Genomic DNA, 23,308 nt, shown 5'->3' with positions numbered 1-23,308 from the left:
CAATAACATTTCCTACCTAAGCTGTAGTATCAATGCATCTACTCCAGAGGTTTTGCAATACTTTTTCCATATTTGAGAGCTGGACTAATAAGTGTCCTGTGGTATTGTTTTAAAATCTGTCCGGTGTTCTTTGCCTGTGTGTTGCAGTGGATTGTGGATTTTGTTTAAGCAAGTAAATATTCCTGAATAGACATCTATAGCCCCCTTTTCAAATTTTAAGTTTACGTTAACACAGCAACAACAACAACAACAACAACAAACATGCATCATTTTCCTTCCACTTCAAAATAATGCCCTGTTTTGAGCTGGTATGGCATAGAAAACGTTTAAAACCATGTAACAAGTTTGCCATCAGTTGACGCTCACCTGTTGGCCACGCGGTTGCGCTCACACACCGTTCACTGTTCCGTCTCTGCTTGCATGCGCATGCGCGTATCGGTGACGGAGATGAGCCCATTTCCTTCCAGCAGCAGCAGCAGCAGGCCTGGCAGACACACACAAACACAACACACACATATGCAGTCAGAGGACAGAAAGCCGTCAAAGCAAAGCCACGTTTCGGATTGTCCGACATTAGCCCCGCGAAAACTGGATGCCCCCAAACCGCAGAAGTTTTACTGATGGGCGTTCATCGCTAACCTCCAGCCGCATCTGCTCGACACCTCAGCGGTATCTTTTGGGTGAGTTGGCCACAGCGCAGTGACTGTTTTGTCTCGGTTTGTTGCTGCTGCTGCTGCAGCTGCAGCTGCAGCGTTTTACCAGGGGGAGGTTCAGGGCAGCTCTCCGCGGAATGTGGTTTAATCTCAATGGTTTGGCGTTAAGCTTACATTTCCCAAACGGTGTGGGGAGAAATGATCCAAGACTGCCGAGCTAACCTTAAATCTCGCTCAGTGTTAGCGTTAGCTGCTGCTCAGTGGTCAGTAACGTCACGAGATCCATTATCGGACAGTAGTTCAGATGTTTGTTAGGTCTGACTAGGTTTTACATTTTCTTTGTGTCTGCTAATACGGTTAGCAATATAATAATAAGTACCCGCACACAAAGCAAATAAAATCATTTCTATGTCTCCTCTATGTGCTTATTTTAATGACCATTATGTCATTGGCGCTTCAGTAGTTGCACCCCAAACCACTGAGTCACCCCCTTTTTTTCCTAGCCTCTGCTTCCATATTCGGACAAGTTAAGATTTTCAATTATTTTCCTCTCGGAATACCATTCATAAAGCTTTGGGTAAAATAAATTGACATTCTGGAAAAAAAAAAAAGGGGGAAGAACTGCTTACTGAGGTTTAGTTAGTGAGAGAATTAAAGTAAATAAATCTGTTCACATTAAACATGTAAATATTGAGATTTACTACTTCGTTTTTAGCCTGATTAACTCGTGTCCGACAATGTGTTTAGTAGCTTTAACGTAGAGCTAGAATCTGGTTAAACCTCAACCTTTTGTGTTTGTGCTACACATATTACACGTCTTTTTTGAATTGACAACTACAAACTTCAGCAGCAGATAAATGAAACAATCTTGTGTTTACAGTTTGATCATTTCTGAAAAGCATGGGTGAATAAAATGCGTTGCTCCGTCCATTTAAAACGTGGATCAAGATACTCACACTTATTTTATTTTTGCACTCAAAAGAAGCTCGTGGGTCCCTGCAAATTTTGCATTGTTTAGCTTTTTCAGTTCATCAAGGTAAACGTCTGATATCTTGAAAGGCACGTATTTGTACAAGCCATGACAGGACTGACAATAACAATTCATGTGTGACTGCATGCGGTGTTATATTACTATACACAGAATTAGTAATATTCCAGAGAAATATAGGTGAGGACTCTCAGGTTAATCAGGTCCTGATCTTTAGCATTGGGCTGTTCTCAGGGAACATTTCTTCTGATTAGTGTGTTATCTCAGTGTCTGCGCTTCTTATCTAACATGTTGGCGTTTTGTGGTAGGTCAGATTTGACCATGTTTCCTGTTCAGATCTTGTTGCCTCTGCAGGTTTGACCAACCAGCAGTTCTGGCATTACAGTCTTGAATGTCTGGTTAGATTGGCTTGTTGCTTGTAAGTGACTGACTTGGCTCTGTTTTTAATTGAACTCTTGACAGAAAAACAAAACAATCAAAACAAAACTCTTCTGTTGTAAAGAGAATATAAATATACTTTTTTCATTATTATTATTAGTAGTAGTATGAACAGAAAAAGTAAAAAAAAATTATCACATTGTATAATCCTTTTCAGTAAAAGCAGAAAAAGCAACAATTACTATAGAGGTAATGTTGCCAAAATAATATAACATATAGACTATTTGTTTTAATAATGTTGGCAGTAACATTTTACATTTATTCATTGTTTTTATTTATTTATGACATATTAACTGAAGCAAAAATATAAAATAATTTCCAAATGTTTATAAATTTTTTATTCTGTTTTTGTTGTACAGTAATTGCTTTAGAGCAGCACTTCTCAATTCCAGTCCTCAGGTCCCCCTGCTCTGCATGTTTTAGATGTGCCTCTATTCCAGAACAGGTGATTCAAATGATTGCATGACCATCAAGTACTGCAGAAGTCTGTTAATCACCCACAGATTCAATCCAGGTGTGTGGCAGAAGGTAAACACCTAAAACATGCAGGGCAGGGGGAGCCTGAGGACCGGAATTGAGGAAACACTGCTAGTGCAAGTTTAAGTTTGTTTGTGAGATTATCTGCTAGGGTAAAGCCTGCAGTCAGCTGCTATATAGATATCCTTCTTGTATTTTGGCAACTGTTGTTGAAAATTTGTATATTAAGAGTAATGGGTGGTTAATTTCTCTTGCATATCATCAAACAGACTATGAACTATTGGAAATAGTAATGGACCAATTCTAGTTTTCTGGCTTACAATTATCTCGTTTTCTTTTGACCTGATCAACCAATTCTGTGTTAGATTGATTTCCATTTTAAGTTATTGTCTTTTCAAAGGACTAAATCATGAAAAAGAAGAAAAAATGGTATTCCAATTGTAACTTTTAATCCAACCAGAAAACAATTACTATTTATGCAGCAACATAGGTTCTTAAGTTTTTATCTGACTTTAATTAACCTAAAAAGTGCTTGTAAGTGCATACATATAAGTATCTGTAGGCCCAAATTGTGAAAGTTCTTAGTTTTGATGCTTTTAATAGAACAGAAATGTCAACATTTTAATTTTTTTGACCTGCCAATTGAGACATAATTGTCAGATTCCAGTCTCTGGAGTTTGAGAATTGTTTGTGAATCTCTAATAGAAACTATGTGGATCAAATGTTTAGCAGTTTTGAAACTGTACCTCCACAAAACCTTGGTAGACCTTGATGCCGGTAACAGGCCTATGCCTAAATCGTGAAATGAAATGTCATCAGCTTGTTCTGTGCTGGTTAAGTGGGAGCTGATGATGAGAGCTGTGGATATCTTATTAGAGAAATCTGTTACCATGATTGTTTGGAGAGGGTAGGGGCTTGGCTTGGCATTCATTGTTCTCTGATGAATCTTGTGAACCAGACTGCAACATGTTAGCAACCCATATGCCAGATCTGTCAGGGCTGAACTGCTAGCCGTATGCCGGGATGTCTTGCAGTTTATTACTTTTTGTATTTTATTGTGATTCTAGTCAAAAGGCTATAGTTTCAAGAAGCTTTCAGGTTGTAATGCTTGGCCCAAGAGGCTGAAGCATTTCAGATGAACCCTGTGAACACCACTTTGTGCCTCTTGTCACACATTTCTTTGCCAGTAATCCTCACTGATTCTCCATCAGGTGAGAGTTGTCCAGTTGATGTGCAGCCAGCAGCACAAGACTGCTCTAAAAGCTTCATGTTGGCCGTCTTTTAATTAGCTCTGAATCCATTTTGAGGGAGGGGAGAGGGCTTGTTTCTGTGAATAGCAGTGTTGCTGTCTCATGTTAAGCTTTGAGCCAGGCTTATGTGCTCAACAGAGAAGAAATGGCTCCTCTGTCTGCACAGGATCCATCTCATTGCTCATTTGAAAACCATCCAAGGTCTGCTGACCTCCACGTTTTTCCCCCCCCGACATGTTTCTTCATCTTTTATAATCAGCGATTGCAATAAAAGAGGACGGATTTATTGGAGACTCTCATGCACAGTCTAACAGGATACAGGTATTTATCAATCATCAATCAATCAAATTTTTATTTGTATAGCACATTTCAGCAGCAAGGCATTTCAAAGTGCTTGAAATAGTTTCTTTATTTATGGGCAACATTATATTACAGAAAGTATATAGTAGACCCTGCTAGCTCTGTGTCACGCTACATAGATGCATTCAGCACCAAAGTTTAAATAAAAGGCAGTCTGATGAGTCTCTCACCCAGGCGTGCAGAGTTTGGTGTCTGATAAGAAACATGCACATTACGGGTGATGCATTTTTATTATAGACCTTGTTACATGCAAAGTGAGAAAGCATGTCATGGTCCACTTGGGTAGGAATTGTAAAGGAAATGGAAACTGACATAAGCTCTGCACGGCTTCCTCTTTCAGAAACAGATGCTTCATACATTCAAACTGTACTCCCCTGTTTATGAGGTTCTAAATAGTTTCTTTATCGACATTCTGTGAATTATGGTCTATTTTATTGGTCTCTAATCTGTTTCCCATATAACCCTCTTGTCTAGTGTTTGTTTTGCCACATACCAACATGAGTTCACATCAGGGACTGTGCAATTAAGATCACTTGTATATCAGTTTTTGATTTTTGGGGGATGAAAATTTACATGTTAAGCACAACAAGTATCATTTAAAAATGTATTACATTCGAGTTAAATTAGTTCACAATAATTGTGATTGGTTTTTTTTATTCTCCCTTTATGTTAACCTAGGGAAGAATATTCTGGCTGTACTTTATTACATAAGAAAATTGAAAAGGATTTTTGTTTGAAAAGAAAAATCTACCTATTGTAAGTGTTGCTGAATTTGCAGAATAAATCAAATCGCTGTTATTAAAGTCTTTTTGCTAGCATTTTTAATATTGCTACTGGCTGCTTGGATGCAATATTTGATAGCCTGTCATATTTAGATTGCTCTGCATAATTTGTACATTTGACCAGTTGGATGAACTTTTGCTATCCCGGATGCCCACAACTGATGTAGACGTAATATTAAAGCTCACAGATATTGATGAAAACATCATGATGATGGAAAAGAAACAGAGGAAAGGGGGAAATGTGAGTAAATCAAAACCAATCTCCGTCACAATTTTTATGTATTGTGCTTAGGCTGCTACCAGCTTCCTTACAGCCCTGTAAAGATTACACATCTATAAATTTTATTTGTAGTTTTTGATCCAGAGTTTTGTTGTTCTGACCAACCAGATAAAGTTTTCTTTCTTTAAAACTTTATCCTACTAAGTACTACAATACATAAAGACTAGCATCTGCAGTCTGATGCAATACACCTATCTTGATATCCTGCCTGTCTAATTAGTTTTAGATGTGTGTAATGGGAAAAATGATTCACCTCACAATTCACTTCTCTCCCACAATGCAGTGTGGTTCACTGATTTTACAGAAAATAAAATGATTCAGTGTAATTCTGTTTAACCATTCGCTGAAGTACATAAAGCAGATAAATTATACTTTGAAAACCTAACTACCTTTTAATAAACAACAACCTGTTAGACAACCACAAATGGGTGTCCAACAGTTGTGCACTTTTATAGAATCTGATGAAAACACTGATGCCAAATAAAAAATTATAAACCTCTCTGACTGCATGGGATTAACAGTTATTGGGAAACTCATCGGTTACCACAAAATGTATTCTCTTTCATGAACTACAAAACAGAAAATTAGTGTTCAATAGTTTTCTTCCAGAAGTTATTGCTCAAAAATTTATTAAACATTCATCATGACTGCGAGGCAGTCCACCTGTGCTGAGAAATTTGTTTCCAGGCTCTGAGATATGAGCAGATCAAAAATAAAAACATTGAAAGCCTTCTTTTCAGAAACACTTAAAGGCTTAATATTTTTAAAGCTGGCAGTGGCATATGTCTTTAAAGTAACAAAGCTGTTAAACCAGACCAAACCTGAAGCAGGTATAATGGGGTTGCAGGGAGACCTTGGGGTGCACAGTATGTTGCTTCTCAACTAGATAATCAAGTTAGTTGTTCTAGTTTGTTGTTGGCTGGTATGTACATTTTTACTGCCTCCATCATCTTTACGTTGTTGGTTTTTTTTGACAAGTGCCTTAGAATCAAATAACTGGAGTAAAAGCATGGAGCATTTTATTAAAAGGAGTGAATTTTTGTTGGATAATTTTGATTATGGTAAAATTGACCAATTTCAATCTCTGTCTAACCGAATGGTGCATCATTAGTCAAACTTTAATTTAGTCTCAATTTGTGAGAATAAATTTGAAGTCTGTGTCAGCAAAAATATCAGAGCTAGCAAACTGTTAATTTATTCATTATTTTTCTTTAAATAGATGTCCATATGTTTTGAAGAAACATCAGTCTGATTTGATATATAATGTTTTGAGTCTAAGAAGTGACTTGTTAATTTGCCATATTGTCTGCCTCAGTAGGACAATGTTTTATTTTTTGAAGCTGTAACCAGTCCTTACCTCACTAAATGTGATACCTACACATGACGTGTTATATATTTATTTTAACCACAACCAGTCCGGCAATTTTTTACACAGTGGCTTTGTGAAAAACATTTTAAAGTTTGAGAGCTGAGCCGTGCTTTTTCAACCTGGGGACAGAATCTATTTTACCACTACTCCTTCTCAGGAAATCATGCTGCACAGCAGAGTAGTGTGACTAAAATCTTGCGCAGTAAAATACTTACAAGTACACTCCCTGCTCAGTCTATCTTATGGCTGCCTGGGGATCTTTTTGATGGCCAGGACTCTTATTACCAGCTCACCCCTGAGTCTCGGTGTTTCACCCTCAAGCAGTAGAAGTTTCCCACTGGTATCCTCCTGACAGAGAAAATGATGTTAAACTTTGTAACATTTCTAGAAACTGGCATTTTAGACAGCTTTACATCCCATTTCCCTGATCAAATCTTGCTGCTTGACTTCTGCTAGCATTCTAGCAAGGATAAAATTAGAAAGGTTAAGGGAAATGAAAAGGGGAAGAAATCACAGCATTAACATTTCATGACTGTTTTGTCTCGTTTCTTTAATTTTTAATCTACACCTATTTTTGGATTTTGTTCCTGAAATGCTGTTAGAAAAAGAAAAGTGAAAAATGTTAATGCTCCTTCTTTCAACACTGAAGATATTTGGGAGTGAGAATTTGGGAAACCGCACATTTTTTTTCTACTGACCTTAGTAGAGTCTTACCGCCCATGTAATAAGGAAAAACATATTATTCCTATGTAGTTATTGTTTTGTAGGTTAATACAGAACTTACGGTCTAGTTAAATAAAGATCAAGTCCTTTTTATAGATGTCTGTGGAGAGGAAAGTATATGTTTTTGGAGCTGGTAAGCTTGGTATTTTAAGTACTTCCCTAATATGAATTAATAAGAGTTTCTTTCGGTCAGTGTCTTCTGTAAGTTGGATCTAGAGTTGTAATATTTCAGAACTCAACCAGAAATCCTTAACATTTATTTAATGATACTCTTCCATGTTATTCCACTAACCACTATGGCTTCAAACTTAAGATGTATCTAAAAATTTGAACTTTCCATTTATCACAATGTTTTGTGGTGTTCATTATGTTAATGATCCAAGTGATTTATAAAAGGTACACCAGTCAAAATAGCCAATGCAATGTTATCCCTAAACAGCACATGAATCATTTATATTTTAAACAATATTTATTTTCTGTATTTTCCTTCTCCCATGAAACCAATAGTAGAAAAATAGTAATTCCAACAATACATACTCTGAATAATACTCATTTATTATTCAGAATATGTAATCATCACCATATAAAGTTTGTTTTCAGGATAGTTCTACATTTTTATGACCATAACAGAATTTATTTACATTTATAAATTATCATTTAGAATCTAAATAAAATTTAGCCTGATTCTCCCATTATCTAACAGAAATGACTGAAGATGTCTACTCTGCATCTTGCTCTGATTCTCACCGACATTTTAAAAAAGTACTAAAAGACCACATTAATGTTTAACACCTGTGCTTTGTATTTGGCTGCCAGTTGACACTCTAAATGTCAGGGTTAATTATTTTCCATGTGGAGTAATGCTGATAAGAGAGACTGTACTTTGGCCAACTCAAATGTTCTCCTTGTTGAGAGCATTTCCTTATTGTTTTATGCCAGTTGTGACTGGAAGCTAACTTTTGTCTTTATCATGCTTAAACTGAGGGTGTATTTTACTGGACTATCACATAGGTTTCAATGGAAAAAAAGGAATGGATAATTTTTGTAAATTCGACTAGACCAAAGACGGTGTAAACTAGTATTTTGACACAGCATTGTTTTAAGAAGTTTACATGGTAGAAATCTGTTTACATTGAAAGGTTTTTTTTTAATATCTTGTATTGAAATTAGTAGTAAAATTGTATAAAGTCTTTTCCAGCACTATCTTAAGATAGTGGATATGGTTATGGTCAGAGTTGGGTATGGGATTCTCAGTGTGATTTTTGAACACAAATCAAATCCCTCTTTTCTATTTCCCCAAAGATATCTTTGTTTCATAGCTAAACTAAAGCTTTTTGTTTGTTTTGCTTCTAGCGAGACTGTTGAGGTTTTCCACATTTCAACAACTTGTCTGCTCAAAGTGTCTTCAGAAATGATAAGCTATTCATTAAATCTTATGTTCCATTACTTGCTGCTTGACTTTTGATGGTATTCTAGCAACGATGCTAGAATCCAGATAGTGCATTAAAAACTGTACCAATCTGTACCTCACTTATAGCTATACCTACATGTGAGGTGTTATTTGGTTCATCTGTTTCCTGTATTTTGTTGTTTTTGTGACAGATTTATAATATTAACAATGGACTTTTCAGTTTAAACTTTATGAAGTCTAAACAGAAAATAACCTCCCAAACAAATGTCATGTCGCTGGTTTCCTTCATAAGACTATTGCCATCTTTTCCTGTGTATGTGGATGTTTGCTGTAGTTGGTTTCATTGTATGATTATTCTGTGCACTATCCTACGTCATGATCACTCATGTGCTTTATACTCATACCATTCAGGGAAGTATAAGAAAGACAATGCAGTCAGCAGGAAGAAACCGTTTTCTCCATTTAAAGATCTGTTAAAATCAGCTGAGTTATTTTGGTAATCCTAAGGTGGAAATAAATCAGTAGTGATGGCAATGACTGGGAGACCCTGTACTTCCTCTTTATCTCTCTTTTGATGCTCTGGAATTGTTTGAAGTTATGTGACAGAAGGCTGAGAACCTTAGTGAATTGAATTTTGTTTGTTTATACTTGGTGGATTATTAGAAAAAGTCCTGTGGAATTTCCTTTTTTCCTGTTTTCTTAAATTACAAGAAATAGTGTCATTTATTTTTTTTAAATAAGATTTTGCTGTAGAAGTTACATTGGTCCTTTTATCTGGAAGCAGGTTTTGCTTGAGATTTAATGAAAATGCTAATCTCATGAATGACTTGCTGTGCTTTGTGATTTTCAAGTATCACATTAGAACATTTTGATGGAAATGGCAAAGTTCAAATTAACTTCCTCAATTTTGCAAAAAGGTTTTTACGGTACCTTGCGGTTATTTTTTGGCTTTTTGGAAAAAAAGAGTTAAAATGGGAGATGGAAATGCATTTGCTGAGTAAGTTCTGATGCAGCAAACTTTCCCATCCACTGGTGGTGTCCAAACCTCAGCACCAGGACTGTTGGCCTGGAGTGGGCAGCGAGAGTCACTCTAGGTTGTGATGGGAGTAGTGGAATACCTCCATCCGCAGGTGGGTCTGTGCCTCACAAGAGGCACAAAAGTCTAGGGCTGTTGTAAACAAATATTTTAGTAATCGAGTAATATATCGATTATTCTTACGATTAATCGGGTAATCGGATAAAAAAAGATTAAATAAAACATTGGTAAATCTAACATAACAGCAGTATTACTATCACATATCAACATCAGTCCAATGTTTCATATTTGAGCATCCCTAACAATAACTTTTGCGTAGTTTAGAAAATTAACTCGTAACAATAGTAGCCGACTTTCCAAGTTAACCTGAAGAAAAGTTATACAAAAATCTGAAATTATATTCAATTCAATAATAAAGAGGCAGGCTCACAAATGGGTGATTCTCACGAACCCAACCTATTGAATGTCTTAGAAGATTTTAGGGGCATACTCATAAAAATCTCAAAATAATCCACTTTTATTTGGACAATCATTATTTCTAATATTTGGCACAGATCATTGTTGGTTACCAAAATAAGTTTTTTTATGTTTTTTAACTGTTTTTGGAGTCATAAATTCATTACCGTAATGCGTCCTAAGGGGAAAAAAAATGCTTTCGCCTCAATTTATCATTATAAATAATCAAGCAGGTTCATAAAAAATACCATAAATTTGTTTAAATATACATAAATTAATAAAATATGATAATATATAATAATTTCCTGTTAAGTAATTCAGAATATTTCAATAAAAGTGAGTGTCCGGTGGTTCAACTCTCATTACCGTTACACCGTGTTCAAAGTCCTGTAATATTCACAGCATTTTTTTAAATAAAGTTATTCTGACCCATGATGCACCACAAAGAAGAGAAGACAAAAGATGGCTACAAGGTAAGATTGTTTGACATCTTTTGATCATGATAACTGTTAAGTTTCTCCTTCCATATGCCTATGTTTACACTATAGGTGATCATTACCGTAATGTATAATACCTCATGTTCTTAAAAAGTTATTAATAAGATACTTTCTTGTTTAGAAGAAGTTAGGGAGTTCACACTGTTTGTGAGAAAAGTTTAACTGAGTCATCACGACATGCTAGAATTTTAAGCTAGCTCATGTGGATGTCATTCATTACCGTAATGCATAACTTTCATTACCGCGTAATCTGAGGCCTGTTGCGGTAATGAGAAACAAGATTACGGTGATGAACAGTGTCATTTTGCAATAATAAATAGATAAATGTATAGGTTATTTAAACTGTAATGTTGTTTGTTATTGTTTATTACACTTTCAAAGTTTTTTAGGCTAAATTTCTATGCTAATTTATGCTAATTGATATTACCTAATATGAAGGGCAAAAGGAAGTGAACTGAAGAGGGCGGCATCAAAAGCTAGGGTGGAAAAACATAGGCAGAAGATTTATAACAATCCGGACCTTCTAGAGGAGTATAGAAGAAAGGAAAGGGAAAGGTAGTGTCTCTCTTTCTCCTTCTCTTCCCCTCTCCCTCTCTTTTTCCCCTCTGTCTTGTCTCTCCTTCTATTCTCTTTTTTCACGCTCACACTGTACAAATACAATATGGAATATGCTGAAGACTTTGCTGTCTCACAAATGTTCCTATTGATATCTTATTTTAACAGGTATCAGAAGCGCAAAGAAAAAGGGTTGTTAAAGGCAGCTGCAGATCTGACACCCAGGCAGCTGCAGAAACAGCGAAAAAAATGGAGGGAAAATTCTAACCGATATAATAAAAAGAAACAAACAGTTCAACACATACTAAATGAAACCCCTCCCTCAGATGACAGTGTGAACGAAATCAACCCTCAGCCTCAACCACGACTTAGTAAAATAATCATCCAACCAAAGAACATAAACTCTAATCCGTCTGCAACATCAACACCAAAGCGGAAAAAAACTGCCAAATTAAGAGAAAAACTAAGGAAGGCACAACAAATTCTCAGTGACAAAAAAAAGGACCTCGATAGTCTGAAGAAAAAAATAAAAAGAATGGAGGAAAACAGGTCCACAGTTCTACTTACAAGTCGAGCCAAACAGAGGAGAGAGAACCACAAGAAGCAGTGTGAGAGAAGCCAAAGAAGAAAGATGAGTGACAATGTCAGACTGTTCCTAAATAGAGATGATGTGTCCACATTAATAAATGGTAAACTTGGGGAAGTCAGGAAGGGTGGACAAATTTACAGGAAGAGGTTCCTCTCAGACACCATGGGAAATCTCCACAAGAGATTTCTTAAAGAGAACCCAGGCCTCAATGTGTCCCGCTCCCAGTTTTTTAAGCTGAAGCCCTTCTGGATAGTGAGACCAAAGGTCACAGACAGAGAAACATGTGCCTGCAAAATTCATGAGAATTTTTCAAGTTAAGTTAAAAAAATGCACCATCTTGGAATGATACATACATTATCTGTTACTGATGTAGTGGCTTCATCCGTCTGTGATTCTGAAAACATTGATTGCATGTATGGTAGATGTGAAGCCTGCAAAGATCTTACTTTCCCTGCCATCGTGGATCCAACAACAAAAAACAACATCATATCTTGGACTGAGTGGACAACAAGGTCAACACCAGTAACAAAGAAACTGCAGGACGGCACTACCACTGAGACTGACATCAGAACCACAACCCTGGAGAAGAAAGTAGCTAGTGTTGAAAAACTTGTAGAACTAACAAAGTCGGAACTGCCCCGGATCTCTACTCATTTGTACAACATTTGGCACCAGTTCACTCATCTTAAGCAATTGAAAGAAAATTTGACCCAGCATGACGTTGTAGTCCATGTTGATTACAGTGAAAACTACACCTGCAAATGGAGCAAGGAAATAAAAGACACTCACTTTGGTGGATCCCACCAGCAAGTCACACTCCATACAGGGGTGTTATACTTCACTCGTGGTCAAGCTGAGTCCTTTGCTACTGTGTCTGCCAGCTTACAGCACGATGCTGTTGCTACATGGGCACATTTGCAACCGGTTTTAGGATACATAACATCTAACTACCCCCTGGCAAAAAATATCCACTTCCTGTCTGATGGACCAACATCTCAATATCGGAATAAGGTAGCATTCTACCTTGCGTCCACAGTGCCTTTTATGAAAGGGTTTAAGACTGTGACGTGGAACTTCACTGAGGCCTCTCATGGGAAGGGAGCTCCTGATGGAGTAGGAGGTGCTCTTAAAAACCTCGCAGATCGTGTGGTGGCCTACGGCACAGACATCCCAAATGCTTCTGCTCTACTAGAGAATTTGGCAAAGCACTCATCTGTTAGGATTTTTGAAGTAACAGAGGATAATATTGCTGCATGTGGGGAACTTGTTCCTCCATTCCTGAAATCAGTCCCAGGAACTATGAAAATACACCAGGTAAGCACCCACATGTGCAACTAAACAAATTCATACAAATTTTTTATCTTGCTTGGCTTTTTTTTTTTAGCTTGATTTCAATTTTTTCAATATTTTTTGTTGTAAGTTTGCATTTCAAAACAAATGTTTTTTTATAGATCTGACCTTTTCATGGTTTTGCCGATAAAACTAAACATAATGTCTCCACAGGTTGTTGCTGCTGAACCAGGAAATATTAGATTTCGAGAGGTCTCGTGCTTCTGTAGTCACTCTTGTGACTGCTTCTCCCCAAAGGAGTTTGTTTTCACTCAAAGGGAATCTGAAGAGACCATCAAAGTAGGAACATGGGTCCTTGTGGACTATGACGGAGACCTCTATCCTGGCACAGTAACACAGGTAGGTTTAAGACTGAGTGGAGAATTGGAAGTCAGGTGTGCAAGTATTGGATTCAGATTGTCAACATGTAATGTGGTGGTAATGATCATGTAATAATCAAATTGTCTTTGAAAAACGCAGTTGATAACATTTTTTTGCTTCATTAATCCAGATTGCCAGTGGTCAGTATGAGGTTGATACAATGAGCTGTGCGGGAGACAACCGCTTCTACATCCCATCAATAAGATTTGCTGGTGAGAAGGTGTGGTATTATTTGGATGACATCAAAGAAATTATTCCTGAACCACTGCCTACCTCTTCATCTGCAAGACACTTCTGTGTAGTGTCAGAAATCTGGGCCAAGTACAAAAAGAAAGTAAAATGAATTATTAGCTACATTGACATATTAAGGCAGCTGTAGATAGAAACAAAAGAAGGAAAAAATTTCCACCAAAAAATCAAAAATTTTGTAGAATATACAAGTAAATTTGTAACTTTTGAAACTCAGAAAGTTCCACATTCGTTTCTCAAAAATTTCTGATTTTAATCTCAAAATTTCATGGGTTTTTGTAGTAAATTTTTGACTTCTTGAAAAACAAAACTCAGAAAGATTCTGACATTTTTTTAAAAACTACATTTTTTGGCAGAAATTTACTCCTCTTTTTTTCCTATCAGCAATGGCCCTCTTACATTGTCATTTATCAATGTTAATGAGAAGAATAAAAAAAAAAAACAGAATATTGGCTGTACTTCTGAAATATGTGATTTCTTGTGTACTAGCATTGTTTCTTGTTTATCTGAGTGGACGCTGTTCATCAGCAAGACTCTTCGGATTCACTTCCGAGTCCTGATAGCTGTTACTATAAGCACTGTTACACAAACATGGGACTGTTTTTCTGTTCAGTTTGTGTATGTCAACTTAATAAAATTTGAAAATGTATGTTTTACTAGGGTATTTTATTGTTTGTGTAGTTAAATATTAACATAGTTATGAAGGGTTCACTACCGAAACATTGTTTTTCATTACCGACATATGTTTTTTCATTACCGCCATGTTAACTTTATGAGGATTTATTTAGATTAGTTATATGAATTACTTTTATATTTTAATCCCTTGATGAAACGTGCCAGACCCTTTATATTATGGTTATATTGTTTTTTCAATGTAATGATTTGATAAAAAATCACAATCAAAATTGACTTTGAAATTTGCATCACTGTTACGGTGATGAAATGATTTTTTGCATTAAAATAAAACATTTTGTTAAAAATGCCTGTTTTTGTTTATATTTGTATCTCTGTGCACACTGAAGTCCTTGGTGTCCAAAAAATGTAAAAAAAAAGGTTTTGTGGTTTGAAATTTCTTCATGGAAATTGTGTTACGGTAATGAATTTATTTGCTCAAAGTTAGAATAAAATGTTTAAAATTACCTAGAAAATGTGCATATAGATTATAATTTTACAATGAAAAGTAAAATTAGGATCTATTTTATAAAGAGTGAGTGTTTTTGTGTGTATATAATGTTTTTTAATTTTTGCTACAAGTTGGACCATGTTCGTGAGAATCACCCAAATACGCTTATAAAAAATGTCTATACTCCAGCTTTTGGTTTATGTATTCATCTTCAGTCAGTTTAATAGGTGAACTCTCACCTTGCCCAGACATTTAAAGCTTTTGTGTTTGTTAGCGACGGGATTTGACACCTTTGTTTGTCACACACAGAAACACGTCTACCAGCTACGTGCCGCCACGATGCGCTTCGACAACATTTGATGAAATTATGCCCTGCGAAGCCTGGTTAGTTTTCTCCAAATCAATTGATGGAAAAGCGTCTAATGTGAATTTTTTTTTCTTATTTTTTACGTTGTTTAAAGTTCACTCAAAGTTCATGACAATTGGATGGAAACATAGCTATTTTGTTGAATTTGTTTTGAATACATGTTGCCTTACACTAAGAAGGTTCTGGGTTCTAATCCGGGAATCTGGTCTTTCTGGATTGACTTGGCATGGTCTGCTTGAATCAAGTACTCCAACTTCTACCCCAATAGAGACCAATATAACAAGCCAAACTAGCTAAATGTGTGCATTGCTAAATGTGAACACATGATTGTGTGTTCTGTGTGGTGGACTGGTGATTTCAGCAGGTTGTATTCTGTCTTTAACCCAGGGGTCACAAAATGCCATCCTCAAGGGCCAGACAGAGTCCTGCAACTTTCAGATGTGTTCCTTCTGAACACTTGAATTAATTGATGAAATTGACTCACTAGCAGGCAGTCAAGCTCTACCGAACTCTGTTAATGAGCTAATATTGGAGCCAGGTGTGCTGAGGTAGAAACATCTAAAAGTTGCAGCATACCGGCCTTGGAGTACTGGAGTTTGAAATCTCTGTTCTAACACAGTGAGTGCTGAATGTCCCCCCTTGTCTGATGAAGGCATATTAGTTGTGTCTGCTGATTTTTAAACCACCTTTTGATTTTGAATGGTGAATGAAAGCGACAGCCAATGATGCAGTTTGCTTGGGTATAATTTAGGTACTTAGAATTCACTCTTCCGTGACATGCCACCCGTACACACAGACCATTTGCTATATTTGCTGATGTCATCGAAGGAAGATAAAGCTTATCATCTCACGTTTCTGTAAAGCCTCTTCGGTCTCTTGGGAAAGTAGTACCGCCCGAAACATTTAAAACATGCAGACACTGCCTAGCTATTAATTCATGTTGTCATAGAGGCAGCTTGGATAAATGTTAGCCTGTGAATTAATTTTTCTGATCTGTGCCAAATGAGGAGCTTGACTTTGCAGCGCTTCAGTCAGGGTGTGCATCGTTAGTGCTGTAAGAGGAGCTTTATCTAACCTCACTGTAAAGCAATTTTCTCCAGATCCCTTTTGAATGTTTTAGAAGGGATCTAAAACATCCCTTCTAAAACATTAAGGCATCATTAATTTTGGACGTTTAAAAAGTAATTTGTCAGAAACAGTAAATCTAAATGATTTCTTTGCTGGTCACTTAAAGGGCTTTGATGCTGTTTTTACACTAGAAGTTGGCTGCTTGGATTCAATTTTGTTCCATTCAGCGGAGTTTGTATTATCCTATACATATTGGGGTCCAGAATAAACTTTTGCACATTTCTTACAGATACTTCACTATCAAAACATTACATTGAGTCATACTTTTGTAATTTCCTGTACAAATTAATTGCAATTCATAAAAAAATTGAGATGAAATGTTTTATAACCTTGTACCTACAGTACTTTTGTCTAAATGTATGCATTAATACTATTAATTTAATCTAACAAATCCTCCTCAGCATATCATCAAACATGGTCCCATGTTTCTACACCATAGACAGGAAACTAGAACAGAAGTCAAAGTTTAAACATCTAGGATGATGGGGCAACGTGTGGAGGCCTGCAGTGCTAGTAGAGAGGCCCACTGGCAGAGAAGGGGTCGTCAGCACACTCCAGTTCACTGGATCCCATGAAACTAATATTTTTTTCACATATATAATCTCATACTTGATGTATAATTTTGGTGTCATCTGGGGATTTGTCTGTTTATAGTTTATCAGAATTTGTGTGAATGTTGTCACGTGTAAGGCTTTGTTTCAGTAACTGAGCTAGAAGTGAACAGGGCTATCATCACACGTTGTTAGGCTTTCATTGAAGATTTTCCCTTCTCTTTGCAGGCAGGATATGCAGTTGGTACCTCTGCAAACAGCAGCCCTGCATTAGCAAAATATCTTCTGTGCTACGTGCATATTTCTTTATGTGCATCCAGGGGTTTCTCAGTCCTGAAACCTTGTTTCACTTGCAGAAAGAAGCTCAGAATATTACCTAGAATTTTTTTTTTTTTTGAGTTTAGTTTTGTTTAATAATTCCTGGCTTGATGTTTGGTTGTTGCAGAAGTTGTGAAGTTGATCAAAGCTTTGCTGTCGTAACTTGATGTGATGTGACCACAGTGCTTAGTTTGGAGTCTCACACACACACTCATCCCAAGATCTTCAACAAAGCTAAAAAACAAAACATTGGGCTGGTTAATTCTGACAGTTTTCCTCCGAGATAATTAGGCTCCATTTTTAATGTAGACTAGGAAAGGAAAGAGTGACCTAGTTAGTTTTGTCTCTTGGGTTGTTCTATTACGGCTGAATCAGTAACGAGTGATAAGTGGTTATTTTTAAGGCGAGTTTTAATTCTGAATCTGAACACAGTTTGGTTGTGTTTATTAATCACTGAAGTAGCATTTTCATAATTTTACAGGTTCTGCTGTTGTTTACCATTCATACCAAGATGGAAGAAATGACAAATGTGTAGGCCTGTCACGATAGCAAATTTTGCTGAGCGATTAATTGTCTCAAAAAATTATTGCGATAAACGATAATATTGTTTGAAGACCTTTTTACACTGATTTAATGGAAATGACGTAATAATGCATGTGATTTCCTGCCAAAGATAGATGCACTTTATTTTCAAAAGAATATTTAACACTGGAGCTGATAAACAAAATAAACAAAACAACCAAAAACAAAAATAAAATGGATTCTCAGTCTCCATTAACAATAAATGTACTTGAATAAAAACTAAACAACATAAAGCCAAAGTGGAAATAAATACTGCATTCAACCAAAAGAGGGCAGATTATGGAGTCTGTATACTATGTTGCCCTTCAGTAATAATTAGATTTAAATAGAGAAGATGGGCACATCGACTACCTGATGCAATAGTTCACACTACATGATTTTTTGCTCCTATTTCTCCCCTTATGACAATCTTAAAACGTTGGTCTTTCTAAGATTGTGTGGTGTGTTACGGTAGATCGTCGTTGCCGCTCCGATCTAAATCAGGGGTTTTCCCCGACTGGGAGCTTTAACTACACCTGTTGAATGCGACAGGTAGCCAATCAGAAAGCGCGGATTCTCCTCCGTGTTTTCTGAGGGGAAATTACCTCGGGGAATCCCAAACAGCTGACACGGCGCAACCCGAAGTCCAGCGGACGTGGAAACAACATTAATGTTTATTCAACATGCAAAGAATATAGAAATGACAAGGGGAGGAGTTGGAGCGAAATTGCTACCGCAGTTGATAAGCCCGGTAACTTTTCAGCTGTTCTTCGTTAACGTGACGTAAATAGGTTATAATGATTTTCATTCAGTCAGGACTTTACGCTGACATTAGCCACATGCATTGCAGGTAGATTGTAGTAAAGCATTGATTAATGTCTGGTTTTAAAATTAGTTAACTGGACTTGTAACCATTATTTTGTGCCCATTGTTGGACACCACACGGCAGGAACGAACCCGATCGAACCGTTATACCTAGGATTTCTGTCGGCTAATGTGTGGTCTGTCAGGTTTTAAAAATGGGCCGACAATCGGCCGACAGCTCTAAGATCGTGTAGTGTGCGCTGGGCATTACACTAAGGAAATGAGGAAGGGAGGGTCAGTGGAGAGCACAGGAGTTGAGCCTTTTTTCATTCGGTGTCATCAACAGAAAGAGAAAAGGGCCGGAAGAGACGATAATGCCGATAATTGAAATGACGTCGATAGTTTTAATTTATCGTACGATTAATCGATTTATCGTTTATTGCGACAGGCCTACAAATGTGTGTATCAGATCCTTTGTTTCAAGCAATTTAATTTTAGTTGTCTTTACACGTTGAAGGCATCATTAATTTTGGAAGTTTAAAAAGTAATTTGTCAGAAACGGTTAAAGAAATGTCTTTACTACTTTATGTGAGTGTATTAATAATATGCATGTAGCGCACAAATGCCTCCAGCATGTGAACACACGCATGTTGTTGATTCTAAGCAGGGAAACGCTCCACAGGGTGCTCCACAGTGTGCGCTAATGCTAGTCTGTGGTTGTGAATGAATAATTTAGCATGTTGGCATTGCTGGGTGGAGCCTGGATTATTCATGGTTGGCACAGGAAGCGACAGACTGCTGTTAATATTAAGGAGCCTCAGATGCAGAGCCTCTCTATACTCCTCACTCGTCTTCCTCCTTGCTGTGTCCTTGCTTCCCTAACCTCTGTCCTCTCCATCTGTGAGCATCATTTTTTAATATCGTTTTCCATCTTGCATTGAGGGTACTTTCCATCTCTCTTGCTCTCGTGCATCTACCTTCTTTTTTCGGCAGCTGTAGACATTGAATCTCTTTCTCAATTTGAGATTACTTACTGTGCAGGTAATCTCTATAATCCCTTTCCTGAGCCATAACAGTGATCCAGGACAATTTGCAATTCCAGTTGCTGGCCAGCCTGTAGCTTCTCCCTCCCTTGCCTCTTTCTCTGCTCACTGAGTCTGATTTTTCTCCATTCTGTCTGTTCTGTTGCCATTGAATGCTTCTTTTATTGAAGAGATTTGAAGCTGCAGTTGCTGCTAATGCTGCTGCCATATTGTACCAGCACCCCTCTGTGGCTGCCTCTAATGAGATTCTTTGTGTCACCATCGTCGTGCTTTGCCTCCTCATCTCCTCCTCTGTTCTGAATGGTGGAATTGTCATGCTTAGCTATCAAAGGGGAAGGGGAGGCGATGAAAACAGCAGCATCCGCAGCAGGCGGTGTTCTAGCTTTTTTCTCTATTATTCTTCACAAGCCCTAAAATGTTTAAGCAACTTGTGTGTATGCATCCATCTTTAAGGGACTGACGATATGACAAGACTTAATACCAGTTTCTTTTGAATTTGTGGCACATGATATGGCAATATTTAAAATCTTCTCTTCATTCCAATAATAATGTCCTATTCTCTAATGCAGCTGCAAGCAGTAAGTCAGACTCTGACCCTCCTTTACACAGCAGGACAAAATTAGCAAATTACAGCTGTTTTCCCACATAAAGCAACAGCAGATGTGTTATTTAACAAGTTGAGTTACAAAACAAAGCTGGAGTTTTGCTGAACTTTTTGAATAAAGCTTATTAGAATTAGTACATCTGCAAAAGTATGTTATACATCAGTGGTCCCCAACCACCGGTCCGCGGACCGGTACCGGTCCGCGCAAGAAATAATGAACTACTTCCGGATCTTTTATTTTGAAAATCCTAAACCGGATTTTACCGGTTACGTCTTGCGCGTCAAAATTGAGCCAACTTGCAGCAGAATGAGTAACAAAACAACATCGGAGTACTGTGAACCCTTACTATTTCGCGGTTCACCTTTCGCGGTCTCGCTGCTTCACGGATTTGCATCGTGCATTGTGTTCTGCATTCGGATTGGCTAAACAGTCTCTCCGCTTCTTCTCTACCTGTGTGTCAACAACGTTGCGGTATAATATGTACACATACAGTACGTAAAACAGCTTGCCAAATTTAACATAATCGATGGTGGCATGTCGGTTTATAAGAATCTTTTTGCCCAGAAGAAAAAAGAGCGACAACAACTACCGATAACTATGTTCTTCTTTCGAAAAAACACACCTGCACCGCGGGCTTTAGAAGAAAAAAAAAAAAAAACGCTACAGAGCGGAGTCAGGATGCAGTCAGAAGAGCAGTGAAATACACGTGAGTCACTATTTGTCCTACTGTATCATAATCATTTTTTATTTTCTCCCTTTCTAATCCAATAACTCGGGTCGCGGTGGGGCGACGCTGATCTCTGCAATTCGGGCACGGGAATCCACCTTCAGTTCATATTAAAATTATTATTTTACAGTACAGTAGTTATTTGTAAAAAAAAAAAAGAAATTGTTTATACAGTACTTTATATTTGTTAAACAAATGTTTGGGCCTGAAAAAAGGTTTTGTTCTTTGGTTTCAATGTATTATGGAGTATTTTATTGTATAATAAATGTAAAAAAATAAAGGTGCCTACTTCGCGGATTTTGCGATTTCTTTTTGGAATGTAACCCCCGCAACAAACGAGGGGGTTAGCCCCCTCCCGCCCCGGACTCGATACTTACGACGCACCCCCCACCCCCACCCCCCACCACCCCCAGGTCCGCATCAAAATTGCGAAGGGCTGACGGGTCCGCGCGACTAAAAAGGTTGGGGACCGCTGTTATACATCATGATCTAAAATGACTAGCACCTGGTCTGGCCCATATTCAGACCGCACGTATGCTAAGCAACTGCGAAAACCCCAAAACGCCCCCTGAGGACAGTAATAGAACAAATTAACCAAATACCTAAACATTAAACTGCAACAGATCAGGGACTGAAAGAGTAGACTTTTCAGAACATGCCATGTTTTGTTAGTGAAAGCACTAATAAAAATTACATTCTGACTGGAAACTAAATTAAATGATCTGTATGTATTCTATTATGTGATATTTAATGAACTGCGACAGAGACCCTGTGCAACCCTTAGCGTAAAGCTGATGTAAACAGCAGAAGTGTCTAAAAAGGAAAGTCCAGAATAGCAGCGTATTAACATATCCTCTGTTTTGTTAAAAAAAAGGTGTAGTTTCTAGGTTAAAAATAAGTAGTCTACTTAGTTAGAGGAACTTTGAGAAACACATAGAAATACTGACAAAACAGCAGGACAACTATCAGAATTTAAACTGTTTTGCATGTCTAAATAAATTTTTTTCTCATCATTTGATAATGAAGTTCATGACCCTTTTCTCTGTTTATGAGCTTCTTTTAAACTAAAGCTGGAATGGTTCCAAAAATGACTCCAATGAATGTTAAAAAAAATCCTTCAGGCAATTTGTTGCCTTAATTCTTTGTCTTATATTTACTGTTCAAGTGCTTTATTCCCTTTGTCCCCCATATGATCATGTGTTTCACAGGGGACAGTGTTTGAGGTTGCACAACATACAACAGTTAATTTCACATTAACTGTGATGGAGAGGCGGCAGACAATTGGCAGAAATATTTGGCAAAAAGACTAAAAGGTTTAGCTAGACAGAGTTTCCTTAGCATAGTGTCAACAAAAAATGAAGAGAATTGTATTTATGAAAGACTTCCAAGACAATTTCTTAAATATTCTGTAGTTCCAGCCATTCCTCAGATCTCGCAGTCCGACATGTTTTAAGTGTTTAATTGCTAACACACACTTGGCTGATTAACAAGCCTGTCATATGATGGCATTTTGAGGAGGTAATTTAATCATTTGAATCAAATATGCAGGAGCAGAAACACTTCCAAAACATCTCTATAAATCTGAAATGCAAAACTGAGAACTCTAACTCGAGATGGTCTCTTTACATTTTTTTTCAGTTTCACTACATCACCTGATAAACAACCTGTGTTTGTCATTTGTTTTTGACTGTGGGAGAGGAGGTTAAGTGATGTGTTCAGGGATTTTAAGTGAAACTGAGCTTCCAGCAAATCGGATACTGCGGCGGAGTGGTTGCTTTGGAAATGCACATCATTACATTGTCATTTTAGATGTTGTAGGTGGCACAAAGATCCATAAATTGAATGTATTCATGATATTGCTTGAAGAAAGTGCATGCTTTACAATGCACAAGGTAAAACATTTATAGTTTAGCTTAAGCTTGTTTAGTCTTCAGTCATCCATTTGTTGCATGTCTTTCTGCAATGCTGCTTCCCTTTGCGTCTCACACTTATTAATAGTTTGTCCAGTCATCTCCCAAACACCTACACACTACTTACCATTGGCTTCTTCTACATTCTGATGGTACCATTGACTTTCTCCTCCGCTGCCCTTAACGATTCTAAGCTTTGTGTCCTTTCAGCATCTCTGCCAGATAGATTTGGACTGTCAACAAAATGAAATTAACACTCCTGTCTATTCACGATTCAGTATTTGTCTATTCAAGGTCTCTTGTTTTTATATTGTACATGAAAATATATAAAAGAAAATGCAGTTTTAT

General features: G+C 37.2%; 1 protein-coding gene across 2 annotated transcripts in view; it reads left to right on the top strand.

The window, feature by feature from the left end:
- The first annotated feature begins 530 nt into the window (after positions 1 to 530).
- Positions 531 to 23,308, top strand: part of cskl (c-src tyrosine kinase-like) — a 48,255-nt gene continuing 25,477 nt past the window's right edge. For both annotated transcript variants that reach the window (XM_032560914.1, XM_032560913.1), the window contains exon 1: positions 531 to 680. The gene's annotated coding sequence lies outside the window, so the exon portion shown is untranslated. The remainder of the gene's footprint in view (positions 681 to 23,308) is intronic.

This window comes from Xiphophorus hellerii, chromosome 4, assembly GCF_003331165.1.
Source record: "Xiphophorus hellerii strain 12219 chromosome 4, Xiphophorus_hellerii-4.1, whole genome shotgun sequence".
Classification (NCBI taxonomy): Eukaryota; Metazoa; Chordata; class Actinopteri; order Cyprinodontiformes; family Poeciliidae; genus Xiphophorus; species Xiphophorus hellerii.
Note: the sequence above shows the minus strand (reverse complement) of the source record. Positions and strands in the feature narration are given on the sequence as shown.